Source organism: Sciurus carolinensis, chromosome 10 (genome assembly GCF_902686445.1).
Source record: "Sciurus carolinensis chromosome 10, mSciCar1.2, whole genome shotgun sequence".
Lineage (NCBI taxonomy): Eukaryota > Metazoa > Chordata > Mammalia > Rodentia > Sciuridae > Sciurus > Sciurus carolinensis.
In genome coordinates this window covers 18,524,450-18,547,375 of record NC_062222.1, presented here as the reverse complement: position 1 = coordinate 18,547,375, position 22,926 = coordinate 18,524,450, and the positions used below count along the sequence as shown (strand labels likewise).

Here is a 22,926-nt window from a genome sequence, read left to right as displayed (position 1 = left end):
GATTTTGCAAAGGGAGCAAGAGAGGCGCGCAAGGGGCTTGGGGCGACAGGGAGGAAGCGGAGAGCAGCGATACCTTTCTTGACCTTTCGGAGCTGGATTAGGTGCAGGAGGAATCAGTGCGTCTTCTTCGAAATCCGCTGCGTGGCTGGGACAGCCAGACACCCTCCACCAACCTTCGCAGAGTAGGTGGAGCGCAGGGACCGGCCGGTCACCAGCTGGCCCGCCACGGAGAACTGCAGGAGTGCCGCGCACCGGGGAGCGCACGCAAGGCGCAAAGGGACGGGAAAACGCGCTCCTCCGGAAGAAGGAGTATGGGCAGGCGAACCCACGAGAGAAATAAAGGATCAGAAGGGGAAAAACCTCTGCACGTCGCGCTACCAAAAATTGAAGTCCGGGTCAAGTGGGCGGGGCGCCGGCTGGTGGAGGAGAAGCGTGAGTTGAGCCGCAGCTGGGAGGGGCCCGGGGCGTGGGCTTTGGGGGAAAATTCCAGCGCTGTCAACCTCCACCGTCTGCTTTCCCAAAGCAGAGAGGCTGAGCTCGTACCTCCATGGAGACCTGGATGCCGGGTGGTCCCTTTGCAGCCCGCGCAACCGTACCAAGGACAGGACTAGGGGCTCCGACGGCAGCGAGCGAGTCAGTTGTGATGTCCCCCGCCGCCTTCACCCGGGGAGTCCCAACTCTGGCAAAAAGAAAAGTGAAAGAGAAAGAGCCAGAAGCAAAGGCAAAGATAAACACCACCAGCGGAGGTTGGGGGAGGGGCGGATGGCCTCCTGCTCCTGGAGCTACAGGTGTAGTCGCGGTCACCTCCAGGTCCTGGGGCACAGAACCTGAAGTGGGAGCGGGAGACCGTCAAGGAGCCCAGACCCGCCTTGATGGGCTATTGGCCACCGGCCGCATCTGCCTCCTGGGACACCTACAGAGAAGTCGGAAGCAGTGGCATGGATTCCAGAGGCCACAGCCACAGCTACTGCCGCCCTAGGGAAACTTACTCAGCAAAGCCTGAAGCCCCTGGTGCTGTGGGCACGCAGAGGAAAGGAAAGGGATTTTGGATTGGGATGGATGGTTATTCCAGACAAGCCAGTTCTCCCGCAGTGCAAGTCGGAAGAAGGAAGTGTCTGAATTATTAGAGGAAACTGTTGGAAGAAAACACCTGAGTGACCCATTTGTCGCAGGCAGTTGTTTGTTAGGGTCGGTGAACTTGCAGGAAGTGGACCTATCTGGAACCCCTTTTTCGGTCTACTATGTAGTGGAGCGTAAAACATGACAGAGGGTCCCATTTGTTGGGATCCTGAGATGTTATTGTATGTTCAGATTGGAATGAGTTTTTCGAAGCTGATTTCAAATTGGAATGATTTTTTTGAGGCTGAGTGATCTGCATGTGGATCCGAGTTAGCAGCAAAGGCGCAATGCCCAGCACTTGGGAGAATCTGGCATGCATGTGAATCACTAAAAATCCCTAGTGGAAGGTGCTTCCCAGAACTTTTCAGAATCAAGGCATGGAGAAAACGATAAGGCTCCTTAGAGCTTAGTTAAAATTTTAACTATTTTTTGTATTTCATTAATATGATAAAAATAAAGCAGGGAAATATTTGAAATGATTATTAGCTGTGCATAAAGTTTCACATAAAATCACTTGTTACTTTTTAATGAAAAAAATTGAGTTTCCATAAACTTACCTTTCCTATAAAAAGTTTTATATTTGAAATAGCTGATAAACTTTTTGATAATGATCACTTCAAACTTTAGTCATGATAGCAAGTTACTGAAAATAGGTAAAACCTTTTTTTTAACAACCGCTCAATTTTTTTCATAGTTGAAATTATATTTAAAGAAATGAAGGAATCATTCTTCTCTGTACAAGCAAGGTAATGTCGAATTTTCTTGTGATAACGATCATGAATTTCAAGTCCAATCAGCCTTTCCCCATAGCAATATGAGGATGCAAAACCAGCGCCCATCTGGGAGGCTTGCAGCTGAATGGGATTCCATTGCAGAGCTATAGAGCAATTAAGATAGAACGGATGCATGAGTGTATGATGAAGGAATAGGGATGGGCAAGTAGGCCAGGTGATCCCAGCTTCAACTTGGACCACTGCCCAACTTCTTGTGCTCCAGCAAAGTGAATTCCTCTCCAACTAAGGAGGTGGCCACACCCAACACCTCCTAGCACAGCTGGATATTATTGTTGGCAGAGGACATCACTTCCCAGATCCTGCTCCTCTTGGACTGACCAGGTCCTCTAGAGGAAGCTCTTCTCAGCTGGGGACCACTATGTCTCAGTCAGCTAGCACACTTTTAACCCATTGCTGCCCCGGCAATGTGTTAAATGTTCTGAGCAACTGGAGAGTTTTCATAATACTGTGAACTGATGGGAACTTTCTTCATACTTCAAAGAACAATCTGAATATATAAGAAAAATGAAGGTTCTGGGGGCTGAAGTTGTGACTGAGTTGTAGAGCCCTTGCCTGGCATGTAGGAGACCCTGGGTTCAATATTCAGCACCACATATAAATAAATAAAATAAAAGATCCATTGACAACTAAAAATAAAAAATAAAAAATAAAAGAAGAATGAAGGTTCTAGAATTACTGGTTCAGTGCCAAATATATGTCCTGATATAAGATAATATTAATGATATAAAGCATTCAATCAGATTAGGGAGATAAAATAACAAGAAAAAATGAAATGAAAACATTATAGTCATAGGATATGCTTTGTTTTCTACTTGCCTCCCAAATGTATGGGTCAAATTTGTTTTCTTAATTACAGACAAAAAAGGGTAATTTTTGAATTAATTATGAGTGCCTACAATTCAGTGAAGTTGAGTCTGTTGTGTATTTTGTTTTTGTTGTATTGCACTCAAATGGAAAAGTCTAATGTATGCATCTTGTCTTTTCAGTTGCCACAGGCAGTTTGGCAAGATTTTGAAAATTACTCAAACCAACGAACAAGTAAATTCCCCTGCATAAATTAAAAGCAAAGACAAAGATTGATGAAATAATTTGAAACTGCCTTAAGATATCTGGTAAAAGTATAATGTAGGAAGAAGTAAAAATTAACTAAACATCACAGAAGTGGCGATAATAATCTTCTAACTTCAAAGAATGAACAATAAAAATCAAAATTCAATAATTGTTTCAATTCTTTTGCCAAAGACAACATTTGCCAATTAAATAGTTGTGTTTAAAATAAATTAATCACATATGTTTTCTATAACTTTTAAGACTACATGGAAGAAGCTAAATGTTAGCTCATCTGATTTAGTGTTCAAGGTCCATGACAGAGGCCATATTTATGGTCCTCCTAAGATTAACACACAAGCCAAGAACAAGTTGATCTGGTCTTTGGAAAGTATGGGCTACCCAAGATCCCTCAAGTTTCCATTTTGATTAAGTATGATTGAAATTCAGTATTAAGCCCCAGGAAAGTTCCTACTTCTGTTTTATTTTGGTAGTCTCGGCATTAAGAGAATACACATGCTTTCAAAGGTGACTTCAGTTTTCAGGAGGGGAGTAGTTGTTGCATTTTTAGAGGTCTAACAAAGTTAGCTATTAATTCTATAGAACTTACAGTGTGCACCTGGCATTGTGCTTAACACAATTTCTAAAATTTTATTACTTTTATTTTCTTGTACTTACTTATGGGGCACATTGTGCTATTCAGTACCTGTATACAATGTAAGCACAAATATTAACTCATTAAATCTTCAATGAAATATTTACCATTATAATCTCTGTTTTACATGTGGAGAAACTGAGGCCTGGAAGAAATTAGACAACTTGTCTCAAGTACCAGGGCAAGTGACAGACCCAGTAAGAACTTGAACTCATAGTCTGGCTTGAGAACAGACCTCCCTCCTCTGTTGCTTCTAAACTGATAACCACACTCCACTGCTTCTAAACCAGAGGGTTCATGAGGCCCCTGGCTCTCAGGTGGCACTGTTCTGTCTGACTTTTGTTTGCTCAGGGTGATTTTTGGTACCACCAGGGAGAAAACTTATCAGTTGCCTTGAATTGCTTCCTCTCAAGCTGCCATTTCTGTAATGAAACTGCCCTGGGTATCACACATGGGCTATTTAAATAAAGTGACGGACAGAGGTTGGCATAGTATTGTTGTGGTTTGAAACAGCAAAGCTAGTGGTTCACAGACTTTGCCTGTTCCTAATAAAAATGGGTGAAGTTTTAAAACCTAATATGACAAAGTACACCAATGGCATAGAAGAAGAATACATCGGTTTCAAGCTGGAGATGGTTCAAAAAAAAATACACTTAATTCTTAGTACACTTTAAAATCTGTTAAATACTAAATGCATTGGAAGATGGAGAAGAGGTTTAAAACCAATAATTAATGTGCTAACACTATTAGTCTTTTAATACTAACCTTAGTCAAAATCCAATTCAAAAAACATTAATTACCTTAGGTTTACAATAAGAAAATATATCATTGACGTATAAAATATGAATGGTCTTCTTGGCATGTATTTCAGTGACAAATGATAAAAAGAAATCTTGCTTTTTATCACTTGCTTGTAAACACCTGGCACATGCTCATATCTCGAATTACTTCTATGGCTTAAACTACTGTATCGTATTTTGTTTTACTTCATTTTCTCTTATTAAGGTCTTGCTAAGTTGAGCAGGGTGGTCTCAAACTCTTGATCCTCCTGCCTCAACCTACTGAGTGGCTTGCATCACAGGTATGTGTCACCATAACCAGCTAAGTTTATACATTGTAAATGACATATCACAACATTAACAATTAACGGATGTAAGATAAGATCAAGGACAGTAAGATGTCTTTGTCAACAATTGAAGTTAAAATGATGTTGATTTTGACTCTGTGGGAAATAGTAGGCCCTCAATAAATGTTTATTAAATTTATTTTGTCAAAAATAATTTCACAGTTTTATATTCCTGGTAAAATCAAAATCTGAGAACTTAGGTATGTATGTGTGCACATACATACATTTTTACACATATTTCATATATTTATGTAGATAGATAAGTATGTATATATGTGTGTATATAATGGCTCTGTGAGGGTTTACACATAAGGTGTCCCACAAAAGCTATGAGACACAACCTAAGAACGTTCGGAGGTGAGATGATGGATTCACTGGGTGATAACTTTAGGCAGGAGGGTGTGGCTGAAGTCAGGGTCGGGTTCCTGTTTAGAACACCACCAACGCGGAGTTAAGCAAGCTAGCAAGAATCGTATTCAAAAAGAAAGTGAAAGAGAAAGCTCAGAGCTCCTGGCGCATTGTCTGCGACCGCCCCCACGGGGGCCCACCTTCAGTGTTTATCGGCAGAAAAGGGGAGTCACTAGCTTTTAAAATTATTGATTGGGATTTGAGTCTAGGGTTCATGACGTTATGTGATTGGAATCTGCTGCTGGGGTTGGTTGATTGGTCTTCTCTTGAAACCCCAACCTGCTTGTGCAACTTCTTGCTGTGTTTGTCTCCTGTGGTCCTGAGATCAGGGCCATTGGTACCTTGGGATAAGGAAGAGGAGGAGGGGAGCACCTGCCTGCGCTAGCTTGTCCCTGCCTAACTGCCTAGCATTTCCCCTATCTCAGCAGTAGTCACTGAGTGCATGCCTTTGGAGTTTGACTTTGGTCACTGGTGAGCAAAATCTCCCCCTGCCCCCACCCCCACCTCTCCCCTTCCGATTGAGCTGCTTTCCTCTGCCATGTACATCCTCCAGGATGTTCCGATTCAACTCGAGTCCAGAACAGGAGAGTTGGCTGACCATGGACCATGGACCATGGACCTCTGAAACTTTGAACCAAAATAAACTTTTCCTCTTCTAAATTGTTCTTATCTGCTCTTTTGTCACAGTGATGGAAAACAAGCTCTTTGCAAACTCATGAGATAATTTGATAGTTTACATTGCTTTATTCTGTGGATTATATATCCTACTATCTCTTTATTGAGTGTTTAAACTTCCTTCAAAATATCAAAATCAGATTTTGAAGTACTCTGCTAGATCAACAATCCTAAGAGAAGCCTCCAGTCTTTGCTTAAGATCTCGTTGGTTTTGTTATTATGGCAATGGTCATGTAGAAACATCACCTTGGTGAAATGGTAGCCTCCCAAATTCTTTCCTAGAAGTCTCAGAAGAAAAAGACTTACAGACCAAATAATGATTCTCAAATAACTAAAAATCAACTAAAAGCACACATTGTGAAGCAGAAGAAAAGACATGGGGTACGAGGTTAGGTTATGAGTGTGTGAAAGTATCTCACTACCCTCATCTTGGATTATAAAGTATTGACATATTACCTCTGTCCCTCTCTTTTTCTCATGCTTCCTCTTTCTCTCTCCCATGGCAGCCTTCTTTGCTGACCCCTGTGTTGACAAGGACTAAAGTTGGGGTTTGAGTAAGGATGGAATGCACAGATGGAAACTGCCTGTGGCAAAAACCTACACTTGCCCTATGAGAAAGACAGAGCAGCAAGCTATTTCCTATCATCCTCCTGAACAGCTATGGGTTTACTTTTATTTCACGGACACAGAACAAGTGAAGTTAAAATAGGATCATATTGGAAGTCAACAATGGCCAATTTAAGAATGTTTTGTAAAAATGTCTTTGGCAAAAGTGAGACACTAAGCAACTCAGTGAGACCCTGTTTCTAAATAAAATACAAATAAGGGCCGTGGAAGTGTCTCAGTCATCAAGTGCCTCTGAGTTTAATCCCCAGTACCCCACCTCAAAAAAAAAGTCTTCTGAACTCAAACACACACACACACACACACACACTCACAATCAACAAATGGGCAAAAGAACAGATATTTCTCAAAAGAAGAAATACAAATGGCCAACACATATTTGAAAAAAAAAGTTCCCTGATTTGCAATCAGAGAGATGCAAATGAACACTACACTGAGATTTTTCTAGGCACCATATCTTATGTTCAGGGGACCTAGGTTTCTCTGCTGCACAGGTACTGGAAGGTCCATAGGGAGAACAGGAACATCTTGAAAGCCAGAAGATGAATATTACTACAAGTTTATACCTTGATTAAAGGAACTATCGATGAGATCGATGAGATACCTTGATTAAAGGAACTATCAAGAACACTATCGATGAGGTTTTGTATTTTTTCTAAGTTTGAATAGTACATGTCTTTGTTCTGAAGTGATTGTTGTTCTGAAGTTAATAAATAGGATTTAGTGTCTTCTCTCAAAGTGGTGCAGATACTAGGAACAGCAGAGGACACACACTGAGCAGAAGTTCTCAATACCTGGATATTTAACCAGGCTGGGACTCTTAAGAGAAAGAAGTTCACTAAGTAGGACCGTAAGTAAAAAGAAAGAACAATCATTCTAATAGATGGATAGACCTACAAGCAGTATAAAAAAGAAAAAGATACAAACCACACAAAGAGCCTGCAACGCTTCAACAACTGACCCCATGGACCCCACAGAGGAGGAAATGTTGGAGAAAGAATTTAGAAAGTTCTTATTAAAATGTTGAGTGGGGCAGCGATGTGACCTTGCTGGGCCAGGTCCACTGCCCCCCGTCTCCAATGCCCATGCACCACGTCGTCTAGCATCCCTGCTCTGGCTGGCCATCTACCAACATGTGGGGTCTCCTCTGCTCACTCTCATGGATTATTCCTGACCTGCAGGCCACCATCCTTAGTGGGGCAGCTCACTTCTTGGGACACCACATTATCAAGTACCTCTCAGGCATCAGGCTACTGATGATTAGGAGGTTTGAACAGTACAGTATAGTTTTATTGTAGAATATTTTTTATTAGTAGTATTATTCCTATTATTCCTACTTTTCTTTTTTTATTATTTTTGTCACTCTCTCTATTTCCTCTTATCTGTTTCCTTGGAGACTCTTTCTCCCTTTTCTCATGCTAACAACCAATTTCTTTTGATTCCACTTTCACTACTCCTTTGACATAGTACCTCTATAGACTCACATCTTATCTCATTAACATCCCTCATCCTATACCCCACTTCATCCTCTTTGTTCACCATTAGAAATTGTGGACCTTATTGCAAACCTCTTGTTTATGCTGTAGATAATAATAGAACTCATCATCTCTGTTTAATAAGACAATACAGTTCATATCTTAATAGGGACTATTTGGATTAAGGATGCATATTGCTTGTATTGTGTGCTGCTAATATTGATCTCTGACTTTAAGGTGAGATATTGGAAACCTGCAGGGACATTATAAGCCTGTAGAATGGAAACTGCAATACCTTGGATTCACACTGCTAGAGGGGAGGACACAGGAGCAACATGCAAAAACAAGGGAAGGAAGTGTCCCAAACAAACTTAGAATTCAATGACAGCATGGTAGAAGAAATTTCAGAAAAGGAGTTCAGAATGTACATAATTAAAATGATCTGAGAAGCAAATGATGAGATAAGAGAGCAAATGTAGACAATGAATGATTGCACCAATCAACAGTTAAAAGCACAAATGCAGAAAGCAAAAGATCATTTCAATAAAGAGAGAGAGAGATTCTGAAAAAAAAAAAAAAAAAAAACAGAAATCCTTGAAAAGAAGGAAAAAATAAACCAAATTAAAAACTCAATAGAAAGCATCACCAACAGAATAGGTCATTTGGAAGACAGAATCTCAGACAATGAAGACAAAATATTTAATCTTGGAAACAAAGTTGACCAAACGGAAAAGATGGTAAGAAAGCATGAACAGAACCTCCAAGAATTATGGGATATCATGAAAAGATCAAGTTTAAGAATTATTTGGATTGAGGAAGGCACAGAGATACAAACCAAAGAAAGGAATAAACTATTCAAAGAAATAATATCAGAAAATTCCCCACATGAAGAATGAAATGGAAAATCAAATACAAGAGGCATGCAGGACACCAAATATACAAAACTACAACAGATCCACACCAAGGCACATTATAATGAAAATGCCTAACATCCAAATAAATATAGAATTTCAAAGGCACAAGAGAAAAGCTTCAGATTACATATAAGGGGAAACCAATGTAGATATCAGCAGATTTCTCAGCCCAGACCATAAAAGGTAGAAGGGCCTGGAACAACATATTTCAAACTCTGAAAGAAAATGAATACCAACCAAGAATCTTATACCAGCAAAATTCACCTTCAGATTTGACAACAAAATAAATATTTCCATGATAAACAAAACTCAAAAGAATTTACAAATAGAAAGCCTGCTCTACAGAACATTTTCAGCAAAATATTCCATGAGGAAAAAATGAAAAACAACAATGTAAGTCAGCAAAGGTAGGAACTACCCTATAGGAAAAGTCAACAAAAGGAGAAATGAAGTCAAGTTAAAAACCAAAAATAAGCCAAAATTACCAGGAATACAAGTCACATCTCAATAATAACCCTGAATGTTAATGACCTAATCTCATCAATCAAAAGATATAGACCAGCAGATTGGATTAAAAAGAAATACCCGACAATATGTTGCCTACAAGAGACTCATCTCATAGAAAAAGATACCCACAGACTAAGGGTGAAAGGAAAGAAAAAACATACCACACACACAAACTCAGTGAAAAAGTGGGGGTTTCCATCCTCATATCAGATAAAGCAGACTTCAAGCCAAAGTTAGTCATAAGGGATAAAGAAGGACATTTCATACTGCTTAAGGGAAACATAAATCAGCAAGACATAAAAATCATAAATATTTATGCCCCAAACAATGATGCATCTGTGTGCATCAAACAAATCCTTCTCAATTCAAAGAACCTAACAGACCACAACACAATAATACTAGGTGACTTTAAGACACCTCTCTCACCATTGGATAGATCTTCCAAACAAAAAGTGAACAAAGAGACCGTAGAACTCAATAACACAATCAATAATTTAGGCTTAACAGACATATATAGAACATTTCATCCATCAACCAGCAAATACATTTTCTTCTCAGCAACACATGGCTCCTTCTCTAAAATAGACCATATGTTTTGCCACAAAGATACTCTTAGCAAATACAAAAAAATAGAGATACTACTTTGTATTCTATCAGATCATAATGGAATGAAATTAGAAATCAATGATAAAATAAAAAACAGAAACTACTCCAACACCTGGATACTAAATAATATGCTATTGAATGATGCATGGATAGCAAGAGACATCAAGGAGAAGATAAAAAAATTCTTAGAGGTAAACAAGAACAATGATCAACATAGCAAAACCTCTGGGACACTATGAAAGAAGTACTAAGAGGAAAATTTATTGCATTGAACTCATTCAATGAAAGAAGAAAAAGTCAACAAATAAAACACCTAACATTACAGCTCAAAGTCCTAGAAAAATAAGAACAGATCAACACCAAAATAGTAGAAGACAGGAAATAGTTAAAATCAGAGCTGAAATCAATGAAATTGAAACAAAAGAAACAATTCAAAAAATTGACAAAACAAAAAGTTGGTTCTTTGAAAAAATAAACAAAATTGATAAACTCTTAGCCACAGGAACAAAGAGAAGGAGAGAGCAATCTCAAATTACTAAAATTTGTTATGAAAAGGAAATATCATGACAGAAAATATTGAAATAAAAAACATAATTAAAAACTATTTTGAAAATCTGTACTCCAACAAAATAGAAAATCTCAAAGACATCAATAGGTTTCTAGAGACATATGATCCACACAAACTGAATCAGGAGGACATACACAATTTAAACAGATCAATTTCAAGCACTGAAATAGAAGAAGCCATCAAAAACCTACCAACAAAGAAAAGTCCAGGGCCAGATGGATTCTCAGCCAAGTTCTACAAGACCTTCAAAGAAGAACTCATTCCAATGCTCCTCAAAGTATCCTTGAAAGAGAAAAGGAAGAAACCCTTCCAAACTCATCTATGAAGCTAATATCACCCTGATACCAAAACCAGATAAAGACACATTGAGGAAAGAAAACTTCACACCAATATCCCTAATGATCATGAATGCAAAAATTCTTAATTTTAGCAAATCACATACAAAAACATATTAAAAAGATAGTGCACCATGATCAAGTGGATTTCATTCCAGGGATTCAAGGTTGGTAGAACATTCAGAAATCAAAAAATGTAATTCACCACATCAACAGACTTAAAGTTAAAAATCACATGATTATTTCAATAGATGCAGAAAAAGCATTTGATAAAATGCAGCACCCCTTTATGCTCAAAACACTAGAAAAAATAAGGATAGTAGGAAAATACCTCAACATTGTAAAGGCTATCTATGCTAAGCCCAAGGCCAACATCTTTCTAAATGGAGAAAAACTGAAAGCATTCCCCCTAAAAACTGGAATAAGGCAGGGATGCCCTCTTTCACCACTTCTATTCAACATCGTCCTTGAAATTCTAGTCAGAGCAATTAGACAAACCAAAGAAATTACAGGGATACGAATAGGAAAAGAAGAACTCAAACTATCACTATTTGCTGATGACATGATTCTGTATTTAGAGGAGCCAAAAAATTCCACCTGAAAACTTCTAGAACTCATAAAAGAATTAAGCAAAGTACCAGGATATAAAATCAACACTTAAAAATCTAATGCATTTTTATTAATAAGTGATGAATCCTCTGAAAGAGAAATTAGGAAAACTATCCCATTCACAATAGCCTAAAATATAAAATAAAATACTTGAGAATCAATCTAACAAAAGAGGTGAAAGATGTCTACAATGAAAACTACAGAACACTAAAGAAAGAAATTAACAACAACCATAGAAGATGGAAAGATCTCCCATGTTCTTAGATAGGCAGAATTAATATTGTCAAAATGGCCATACTACCAAAAGCACTATACAAATTCAATTCAATTCCAATTAAAATCCCAATGATGTACCCCATAGAAATAGAAAAAGCATGAAATTCATTTGGAAGAATAAGAGGCCCAGAATAGCCAAAGCAATCCTTAGCAGGAAGAGCAAAGCAGGAGGTATTACAATACTAGAACTTCAACTATACTACAGAGCAATAGTAATAAAAACGGCATAGTATTGGCACCAAAATAAGCAGGTAGACCAATGGTACACAATAGAGGACACATAGACAAACCCACATAAATACAGTTACCTCATACTAGATAAAGGTCCCAAAAACTTACAATGTAGAAAAGATAACCTCTTCAACAATGGTGCTGGGAAAACTGGAAATCCATATGCAGCAAAACGAAACTAACCCCTGTCTCTCAACCTGCACAAAACTGAGCTCAAAATGGATCAAGGACCTAGGAATTAGACCAGAGATTCTGCAACAAATAGAAGAAAAAGTAAGTCCAAATCTTCATCATGTCAGCTTAGGACCAGACTTCCTTAACATGACTTCCAAGCACAAGAAATAAAAGCAGGAATCAATAAATGGGATAGATGAAAACTAAAAAGGTTTTTCTCAGCAAAGGAAACATTCAACAATGTGAAGAGAGAGCCTACAGAGTGGGAGAAAATCTTTGCCACTTCAGATAGAGCACTAATCTCCAGGATTTATGAAGAACTCAAAAAACTTAACACCAATAATACAAATAACCCAATCACTAAATGGGCTAACGAAATGAGCAGACACTTCACAGAAGAAAATCTGCAAGCAATCAACAGATACATGAAAAAATGTTCATCATCTCTAGTAATAAGAGAAATGCAAATCAAAACTACCCTAAGATTCCATCTCACCCCAATTAAAATGGTTATCATCAGAATACAAGCAACAATAGGTATTGGGGACAAAGGTACACTTACACATTGCTGATGGGGTTGCAAATTGGTGCAACCACTCTGGAAAGCAGTATGGAGATTCCTCAGAAAACTTGGAATGAAACCACCATTTGACCCAGCTATTCCACTCCTTGGCCTATATCCAAAGGACTTAATATCAGTATACTACAGTGATGCAGCCACATCAATATTTATAGCTGCTCAATTCACAATAGATAGATTGTGGAACCAACATAGATGCTCTTTAATTGATGAATGTATAAAGAAACTGTGGTATATATACACAATGGAATATTACTCAGCCATAAAGAAGAATAAAATTATGGCATTTGCAGATAAATGGATGAAGTTGGAGAATATCACACTAAGTGAGATAAGCCAATCCCAAAAAACCAAAGGGTGAATGATCTCTCTGATAAGCAGATGATGATACATAACAGGGGGTGGGAGGGAGGCAAGAATGGAGCAAGGATGGATTGTATAGAGGAAAATGAGGGATGGGGAGGAAGTGGGGGGAAGGAAAGGTAATAAAATGAGACAAACATCATTACCCTCAGTACATGTATGATTACAAAAATGGTATGACTGTACTTTGTTTACAACCAAAGAAATGAACGTTGTATCCCATTTGTGTACAATAAATCAAAATGACTATAAAAAATTTGGTACATGTAAGATGGATGGAACATGGCAGGACAGGCATTGTAGACTTCCCATGAACATGGCTCTTTTCTGATTTTCTCAATTGTCCACATTAATTCAGTTTTAAGATATAAACAGCAATATTTAATTTCTCATCTTGAAAACAACCTTATACTTTAAATGCTAAAAATTGAACATGAAATCTCAATTTTAAGTGCTACAAAATGTACTGATTCCCTTTCATACATCATGTTATTGAAGTCTCACTATAACTCTTACAGGTATATAAAATTTTGTTTATTAATTTCATATAAAGTGACTAAAGCTAAACAAAATAATGTTGAGTGAGCTAAAAGAAGATGTAAGAAATGAACTTAGAAAACATAGGAAGTGAAAAATTATTTCAATAAAAAGGTAGAGATTCTGAAATAGAACCAAATGGAAATCCTGGAAATGAAAGAATCAGTCAATCAAATTAAGAATCTAATGAAAAACATAAAGAATAGATTAGACCACTTTGAAGATAGATTTTTTTTAGGTACTTTAGACAAAGTATATAATCTTGAAAATAAAGAAATGATGTTAAGAGATCGTGAGCAGAATATGTAAGAAAACTGTGATAACATCAAGAGAACACATTTGATTCTCATTAGGATAGAAGACTCTGAAATACAAACTAAAGAATCCACAGTGTCTTCAATGAAATAATATAAAAGTATAATATAAAAATATAATATAAACTTCCAGGCCTAAAAATAATGATCACAAAGGACTCTAGAGTCACACATTTGTCCTGAGTTAATTTGAGTCTGATCTTCCTAACCTTTTACCTTGATAAACTTGATCTCTTTTTAATGATAAGATTATGAGTTGCTCTCTTCATGGTTTCCAGAGACTGGCTGAAATACTAATTGCTTTTGTGCTAATTGTTTACAAAAAGTAATGCTTTGTTGTCTTAGCATGACCCCTGTCCTATGTGTGCCTTATCCAGTCACCTGCCATCTGCCATTGTGGACCTCTGAACTGCTGGAGGCTGAATTCCCTTACCTGTCCACGCCCCACCTGATAGAGAACAAGGACGTTGGGTTACTTCCCCCAACTTTGCCCTCTTTCAGCAGGAAGCAGCTTGAGGATATTTTCACCCATTTTTCCATAGAAATGGAATATAGAAATCACCAGTGGGGAAATGTAATGGTGGTCCACTATATGCTGTGCCCCTGCAACTTATTTTTAAAATGGACAGGTTTCTTTTTCTTCCTTTCTTTCTACTCCTCCTTCATCTCTTCCCGTCCCAAATCTCAGGGGAAACAGAATCACCTTTATTCCCCATTTTAGGCAGATTTATCTGTCCTTGAGCACACACTCACCACAGAAATGAAGTAATCCAGGCTTTGGGGATGGAACCAGAAGATCTCAGAAATGACCTGTCTCCCATGTTAACAAGTGAATTACAACTTCAACAGAGAACACATGAAATGAGCCTTTGAATCACCTCTTTAAAAGTGCCCTGTCCCTGCTAATGAGCAGAATCATAGCCTCTGGGATGGGAGTCCCCTGTGTTTCAACTTTGCTAGCAAAGCAATAAAACTTTTTCCTTTTTCTTAAAACAAAACAACTTTCCAAATCTTAGGAATGAGATGGAAATCCAAATACAAGAGGCAAGTAAAACTCCAAATAGGCAAGATAAAAAATATCCTCTCCAAGTCACATTATAATGAAAATTCTTAGTACACAGAATAAGGATAGCATTTTAAAAGTCATCAGATATAAAAGGCAAGTCACATTTAAAGGTAAACCAATTTGAATTTCAACTGATTTCTCAACCCAGACCCTACAACCCAGGAGAGCTTAGAATAATATATATACTATGCATTGAAAGAAAATAGGTGCCAAACAAGATTGCTATATCCAGAAAATTTAACTTTCAGAATTTAGATGAAATAAAAACTTTCCATTATGAGCAGAAACTAACAGAATTAATTCATAATCACTAATCCAGCACTACAAAACATATTTGATGAAATATTTCATGCAGGAGAAATAAAAAAATAAATATCTGAGCCAGAACATGGATGAATTTCACTAAAACAGTCAATTTAAAAATCAATTCTGAATTAACCATGATAAATTAATCAATATGGCAGAAAATTAAAATAATCTATAAAAGCATTGAATATAATTGGTCTAAAATCTTTAATCAAAAGGCATATATTGGCATGTTGGATTAAAAAACAAGAGCCACAATATGTTGTTTATAAGAGACTCACCTTACTGATAAAGACATCCACAGACTGAAAATAAAAGGATGGAAAAGATATTCCATGCAAATGGAAACTGAAAGCAAGCATTTCAGACAAAGTAAGCTTCAAGCCAAAATAATCAGAAGAGACAATGAAGGTCACTTCATACTTGTTAACATGGTATGAGGATTTTAAATACTTATACCCCAAACCCTGTGCATCTATGCACATAAAACAAACCTTTCTCAATATAAAGAATCAAATAGACCCCAATACAACAACTGGGTGATTTCAACACACCTCTCTCACCATTGAATACTTCCTTTAGACATAAACAAAGTAAAGTCTCTTCAGTATTCAAAAATACTATTAATCAAATGGTCTTAGCAGACTTGTATAGAATATTTCATCCACAAACAACTGAATTCACTTTCTTCAGGAAATATTTAAAATTAGAGCCCAAATAAATGAAATTGAGAATTTAATTAACAATACAAAGAATCAATGAAATAAAGAGTTGGTTATCTGAAAAGATAAACAAGAGTGATAAACCCTTAGTCACACTAATCAAAAAAGAAGGCCCAAATTAATAGAATTAAAGATGAATAAGGAGATATCACCACATACTCTACTGAGATTTGGAGGATCATTAGAAACTATTTTGGAAATTGATACTCCAAGAAACTAGAAAAATTTGAAGATATTGACAAATTCCTAGAGTCATATGACTGACCCAAATTGAACCAAGTGGATATAGAAAACTTCAACAAGTCAACGCCAATTAAGGAAATTGAAGAAGGTATTAAAAACATTCCCACAAATTAAGTTCCAGGCCCAGATAGATTCCCAGCCAAGTTCTAAGAATTTTTAAAGAAGAAGTAATGTCTGTCCTTCTTAAATTATTGCATGAAATAAAAAAGGGAGAATGTTGTCAAATTCATTCTATGAAGTTAGTATCACTCTGATATCAAAATTAGACAGACACATGAGGAAGAAAACTTCAGAAAAATACCACTGATGAACATAGATGCCAAAATTCTTAACAACTTATTGGCAAATCACATTCAAAAACATATTACAAAGATAGTATACCATGATCAAGTGGGTTTCATCCCAGGGATGTAAGGTTGGCTCAATATATGCAAATCAAAAAATGTAATTCACTACACACACAGAATGAAGGACAAGAATCATGTGATCATCTGAATAGATACAGAGAAAGCAAATGACAAAGTCCAGTAGACATTCATATTTAAAATACTAGATAAACTGGTGATAGAAGGAACTTAAGTTATACATGACCAACCCAAGGCCAACATCATACTTAATGGAGAAAAACTGAAAGCATTTCCTCTAAAAACAGGAACAAGACAAGGATGCCAGCTTTCATCACTACTGTTCAACATGGCCCTTGAAACTCTAGCAGAGAAATCAGGAAAAAGAAAGAAATTAAAGGACTACAAATGGGAAAAAAAGTTCAAATTATCTCTGTTTGCTGATGACATGATCCTAAATTTGGAAGACTCAGAAAAAAAAAAAATCTACCAGAAGACTTCTAGAGCTCATAAATGAATTCAGCAAAGTAGCAGGATACAAATCCACACTCATAAGTCAACTGCATTCCTATACTCTAATAATGAATCTGTTGAAAAAAAGATTAGGAAAAATTTCATTTACAATAACCTCAAAAAATTAAAATAACATACTTAGGAATGAATGTAACCTAGGAAGTGAAAGATCTCTCCAAAAACTATGGAACACTCAATAAGAAATTAAAGGACACTTTTAAAGATGGAAAGATCTCCCACATTCTTGGATAGGCAGAATTAATATTTTCAAAGGCAATATGCAGCCTCCCCTGTAATCCTAGCAGCTTGGGAGTCTGAGGCAAGAGGATGACGAGTTCAAAGCCAGCCTTAGCAAGAGTAAGGCACTAAACAACTCAGTGAGGCCCTGTCTCTAAATAAAAAATACAAAATAGGGTTGGGATGTGGCTCAGTGGCTCAGTGCCCCTGAATTCAATCCCTATTACCTGACCCCTGCCAAAAACAATATGTAGAATCAATGCAATCCTCATCAAAATACCAATGACATTCTTCACAGAACTAGAAAAAACAGTCCTGTTATGGTTTTGATATGATATGTTCCCCAAAAGCTCATGTATGAGACAATACAAGACGGTTTAGAGGAGAAATGATGGAGATTAACTGAGTGGCAATTGAAGTCAGGTTGGGTGTGACTGTGGGAGGTGGGTCATTAGGGGGCTGCCTGTGGGGTACATATTGCTTCTGGCAAGTAGAGTCTCTTTCTCTGCTCTCTGATCATTATGTGAGCTGCTTCCCTCTGCCCATTCTTCCACCATCACCTCAAGCCCCAAGGAACAGAGACTGCTGACCATGGACTGAGACCTCTGAAACCATGAAACCCGAAAGTAAAACTCTTCCTCCTCTACAATTGTTCTGGTCAGATCTCTTAGTCACAGCAGATAAAAAAACTGACAAAGCACAGTCCTAAAATTCATACGGAAGAATAAGAGGTCAAGAATAGACAAAGAAATCCTGTCCAAGAAGAGCAATGCTGGGAGCACCACAATACTGGACCTCAGATTATACTCTAGAGCTAAAGAGCAATGTGGTACTGGCACCGAAACAGACATGAAGACTGATGGAGTAGAACAGAAGATTCAGAGGAAAACCCACGTAGATATAATCATCTGATTCTCAACAAGCGTGCCAAAAAGATATGGTGGAGTAAAGATGGTCTTTTTAACAAATGGTTTTGGGAAAACTGGATATTCATATGTGTGAGAACTAAGCGCGGTCCCTATCATTCATCCTGCACAACAGTCAACTCAAAGTGAATAAAAGACCTAGGAATTAGACCAGAAATTCTGAAAATGCCTATACAAAATATAGGCTCAAATCTCAACATATTTGTACAGGCATTGACTTCCTTCACAAGGTTCCTAAAGCTCAAGAAATAAACCAAGAATAAATAACTTCAGATGGCATCAAATTGCACATTTCTATACACAAAAGGAAATGACTAAGAGTGTGAAAAGAGAGCCTGAAAAAATGGGAGAAAATCTTTGTCACCTTCTTCTCAGATGGGGCATTAATATCCAAAATATAAAGAACTCCCCCCCAAAAAAACACCCCCCCCAAAAAAAGAAAGTAAAAGAACCCAATTAATAAGTGGACAAAAGAAATAAACAGACATTTCTCAAAAGAAGAAACACAAATGGCCAACAGATACATGAAAAGGGGGTTCAATATCTCTGGAAATCAGGGAAATGCAAATCAAAACGACACTGAGATTTCATCTCATTCCATGCAAAATAACGATTATCAAGATACAAATAATAATAAATGTTGGTGAGGATGTAGAGAAAAAGGTATATTCACATATTATCAGTGGGACTGCAAATTAATACAATCACCCTGGAAAGCAGTATAGAGAGTCTTCAAAAGACTAGGAATGGAAACACCATATGACCCAGCTATCCCACTACTTCATTTCCAAAAGTTCTAAAATATGCATACTATAATGATGCAACCACAATATTTGTAGAAATGTAATTCACAATAGCCAAGTTATGGGATCAGCTTAGGTGCCTGTCAGCAGAAGAATGGATAAAGAAAATGTGATATATATATACATTGGAGTTTTACTGAGTTATAAAGAAGAATGAAGTCATGGCATTTGCTGGTAAATGGATAGAACTGGAGAACATTATGCTAAGTGAAATAAGCCAGACTCAGAAAGACAAGGGATAATATTTTCTCTCATATGCAGAAGCTACAACAAATTAAGGGTGAAAAGGGGGAGGGGTTTTTGTATATCCTAAGGACAGAGGGAAGATAAGTGGGTAGAAGGAGATTGAGGTGAAGGGAGGAGGGACAGGAAAAGGGAGGAAATACAGAATGAACTTGACAAAATTTTACTATGTGCATGTATAAATAAATGACAGTGAAACCCATCTTTATGTATATCTATAAAACACCAATTAAAAGTAAATAAATAGAAGAAACACCAATAGAGTAGAGAAAGGGGAACAAGGAGAAGGAGAAAGAGAGGGAAAGAGGAGACCAGGGACTGAAATGAAGCAAATTAAATACCAAATTCAAAATGACAAACTGTATGATTATGTCAAAATGAACTCAAGTATTATGTGTAAGTCTAATGCACTAATAAAACCATTAAAAAGAAGGATGATGGTCTTTAAAAAAATAAAAATACGTATCATCCACAGAAAAAAAAATTCTGAGAAGCACATTATCCTAACTGACTCTATTTCTGTCTGTAAGTAATATTATTATCTGTTTCACCATATTGCTATAGTTTAGCTCTTAAATGTTTCCAAAGACCCGGATGTAAAAGTTTTCGTTCCCATCTTGGGTACTATGGAGCGGTGGTGGAAATGTTAAGAGTCGGGCTTGGTGAGAGGTCTTCTAGTCACTGGGGGCATGCCCTTGAAGGGATAGCAGGACCAGGCCCTTCCTCTTCCTGTCTTTCCCTTCCCAGGCACGAGGTGAACGGTTTTGCTGTGCCAAATGATACTACCGTGGCCGCTGGCACACCCCACCAGAAGCTTAAAAGCAATAAATTCACCTGACCAATCCAAAATTGTGGGCCAAAGCAAAGTTTTACTCTTTATAAGTTGATCGCCTCATTTATTTATTACAGTAACGGAAAGCTGACTAATGCACATGAATTTTATTTATTGCACTTATCTACCTTTAGCATGTCTCCCAGGTTACTAACTTACTATTTAACACATATTATGAATTTTGCTACTAACTTACTTAACTATCTCTGACTACATTTCATACTTCTACACAAGTGGCTATTTTCTTGTCCTTTATAGAAGAATTAAATACTGTCTAATAATATAGCAAAGTTATTATTTATTATTTGTGCTATTAATTGTATTCATTTGAGACCTGTATGCCATAATAGCATGTTTATAATATTTATATTTTTCTGCTCCACACTAAATATCCCCAATCAAAGGTCTCCTGACAGTAATGTCATGATTGCTCTGGTTCTAAAAATATCCTGCTCACACTGTGCCCCTCCCACAGATATGCCTCAGCCTTGGATCTTGATAATTCCCTAGAGTGAACCTGTATTCCTATGTGGGCAGGATGCTCCTTTATTTTTTTCATTGGGTCACTTCTGGGGCTGTCCTCTCCCCATCCTTTGTATTCCAAACTGCCTTATGTCCTAGGGTGTAAACAACAATAATGTTTTGCAATTTTCCAAGGCATGTTTGACAATCTTATGAATTAAACAAGTTTCTGAATAAACAATGGATCAAAGAAGAACTCACAGAGGGAATTATAAAAGACTTTTAACTATACAATAATGGAAAAAGATATCAAATTTGAGTGATGCAGTTAACTTAGTGCTTGGAAAATTATAGCTATAAATACTTACATTATAAATAAAAGTGATAAAAGTCAATGGAATAAACTTTCATCATAGGAAAATAGAAAAAAAGGAAATACCCACAAAGAAATAGAAGAAAACAATAAAAATGAGAACAGAGATGGGAAATTAAAAAATGAAAATAAGTATTTATTGGAAATGATCAATAAAATCTTTAGATAAAATAAAACTCTGAGTTGATTTAAAAAGGAAGAAAATACTAATACCAATAATAGCAATTAAGCAATGTACTATAGACATCCAAAATAATGAGGGATATTAAGAAAAACTTTATGGCAACAAACTTGACATCTCAGAAGAAAGGGAAAAACTCCTTGAAAGTGACAAGTTATAAAAGCTGACACAAAAGGAAATAGAATGTCTGAATTGATCAACATCTTTTTATAGAAATTAAATTCTTTATTAAAATCCTTTACAGAGAGGAAACTCCAGGCCCAGATTGTTTAATTAGCCAATTCTATAAGTAATTAGTAGAAAATACTACCGATTTTATACAAGCTCTTTAAGAAAACATAAAATAGGAAATATTTCCACACCTCTTTTTTATGAGGTCAGAGTGACCTGCCAAGACCAAATGAAGGTCTTACATGAAAAGAAGTATACATATGAATATCTCTTTTGAACATTGAACAAAAATTCTTGACAAAACATTAGCAAATCTAATCCACTTACATAGTTAAAAAAAAGAACATTAACAACCATGTAATGCAAGACTGATTTAACATTCAAAAGATGATCAATGAAATTATCAATATTAATTGAACAGAGAAATGCATTTGACAAAATTCAGTATTCAGTCATGATAAAACCACTTAGTAAACTTTACCTGGAAAAAGAAACCTCACTTAAAGAAATCACCAGCTAGTATCTTACTTTGTCATGAAAGATGACTGCTTTTTCCCTAAAGTTAGCTATAAGCAAAGATGTTTGCTTTTATCATTTGTATTCAACAGGTACCAGAAATCCTAGAAATGCAATAAAACAGTAAAAAGAAAAAACTCACAAAGATTGGAAACAAATAGGCAAACTGACATTTTTTGCAGGTAATAGGTTACTGAGGAATCTACCAAAAAAGATTATTAGAACTGTAATTCAGCAGAGCCACAGGATAAAAATATAGAAAAATAAATTATAACTTTATCTATAAGGTATTAATGATTATAATGTTTTAAAAATATAATTTATAAAACTATCCAACATAAAATAAGAATTAACTACGAAATACTGCTGAGATTATTTGAAGATGATATAGATCAGAAAGTAGCAAACTGTAATTTACAGTCTGTTGCCTATTTTTGCTTATATAATACAACTTTGCTTTTTTAAAAATGTTTGAACCCAGAGGTGCTTAGCCACTGAACCACATCTCTAGTCCATATATATATATATATATATATATATATATATTATTTAGAGGGAGGCAGGGTCTTGCTAAGTTGCTGAGGCTGTATTTGTTCTTGAAATCTTCCTGCCTTGGCCTCCCCAGCCCCCTGAGATTACAGGCATGTGTCACTGCACCCACCAATACAGTTATGTTTATATACAGCTATGGTTGCTTTTGCCATTGAGGTGTTGCAACAGAGACCATATAATTTAATAAAGTATACAAATATTACTGTCTTACCCTTTACAAAGAATGATCGCCAACCTTCCATCTAAATACTTTGGGAGATATCTCACCAGTTGGAAAATTCAACATTATTAACATTTCAAATGTACCTAAAGATATCTTATAGATTTGGTGCAATCCCAGTAGATTTTCTTATACAACTTGACAAGAAGATTAGGCAATTGATATGCGAGTGCAGAAGTCCTCGAAGAGGCAAAATACTTTGGAAGGAGATCAAAGATGGAGGACTTGTACTACCAGATGTCAAGATATAGTAGAAATGTATAATAATTAGAGCAATGT

At 36.7% G+C, this 22,926-nt stretch overlaps 1 protein-coding gene across 3 annotated transcripts in view; it reads right to left on the bottom strand.

Annotated features, from left to right (window-relative positions):
• Positions 1–835, bottom strand: part of Il15 (interleukin 15) — a 68,773-nt gene extending 67,938 nt beyond the window's left edge. The window contains exons 1-2 of one of the 3 annotated variants that reach the window (XM_047565644.1): positions 544–834; positions 74–416 (exon numbers count right to left, since the gene is read on the bottom strand). The gene's annotated coding sequence lies outside the window, so the exon portion shown is untranslated. Of the gene's footprint in view, positions 1–73 lie in introns of all 3 variants that reach the window. The other 2 variants (XM_047565645.1, XM_047565643.1) reach the window with 2 other exon arrangements.
• Positions 836–22,926: the final 22,091 nt, after the last annotated feature.